The sequence below is a fragment of the Mus pahari genome, chromosome 15, assembly GCF_900095145.1.
Source record: "Mus pahari chromosome 15, PAHARI_EIJ_v1.1, whole genome shotgun sequence".
Classification (NCBI taxonomy): Eukaryota; Metazoa; Chordata; class Mammalia; order Rodentia; family Muridae; genus Mus; species Mus pahari.
In genome coordinates this window covers 73,882,398-73,883,318 of record NC_034604.1, presented here as the reverse complement: position 1 = coordinate 73,883,318, position 921 = coordinate 73,882,398, and the positions used below count along the sequence as shown (strand labels likewise).

Here is a 921-nt window from a genome sequence, read left to right as displayed (position 1 = left end):
TTCTTCTTCTTCTTCTTCTTCTTCTTCTTCTTCTTCTTCTTCTTCTTCTTCTTCTTCTTCTTCTTCTCCTCCTCCTCCTCCTTCTCCTCCTTCTCCTCCTTCTCCTCCTCCTCCTCCTTCTTCTTCTTCTTCTTCAATATTTTCTTTATTTACATTTCAAATGTTATCCCCTTTCCCAGTTTCCCTTCCTCCTGGAAACACCCTATCTCATTCTCCCTCCCCCTGCTTCTATGAGGGTGTTCCTCCACCTACCCACCCACTCCCACCTCCCTTCCCTCTATTCCCCTACACTGGGGCATCTATCGAGTCTTCAGAGGACCAAGGACCTCTCCTCCCATTGATGCATGACAAAGCCATCCTCTGCTACATATTTAGCTGGAACCATGTATACTCCTTTGTTAATGACTTAGTCCCTGGGAGCTCTGGGGGGTCTGGTTGGTTGATATTGTTGTCCTTTCTATGGGGTTGCAAACCCCTTCAACTCCTTCAGTCCCTTCTCTAACTCCTCTATTAGGGACTCTGTGAGTCCAATGGTTGGCTGTGAACATCCACCTCAGTATTTGTAAGGTTCTGGAAGGGCCTCTCAGGAGACATACATATCAGGCTCCTTTCAGCTTTGTGTGTCATCCTTGCCCAGGGACCACGCTAATCTTCTCAGAGTCATTCCTGACACGGAGTATATGTTCCTGACATTTAGTATATGTGCTGCCTAAGTGAGCATCCTCAGAAGGTTTCTGCTGGATGCCTGCAAACCACTGATTTGACAGGTTCTACTGTCTCTCGGCTGTTTCTATCTGCTACCTACTATTTATGCTTTTGCTTTTGCTTGCTACACACTGACTAAGCTTGCTGATCCCGAACCAGAAGTGCAGCTCTGATAAGTCCTTCTCTAGACCATACAGAGCACACACCCAGTTCTCT

The 921-nt window shown here is 46.8% G+C and overlaps 1 pseudogene; it reads right to left on the bottom strand.

Annotated features, from left to right (window-relative positions):
• Positions 1-592: 592 nt before the first annotated feature.
• Positions 593-693, bottom strand: LOC115065576 (annotated as a pseudogene).
• Between the last annotated feature and the right edge of the window lie 228 nt (positions 694-921).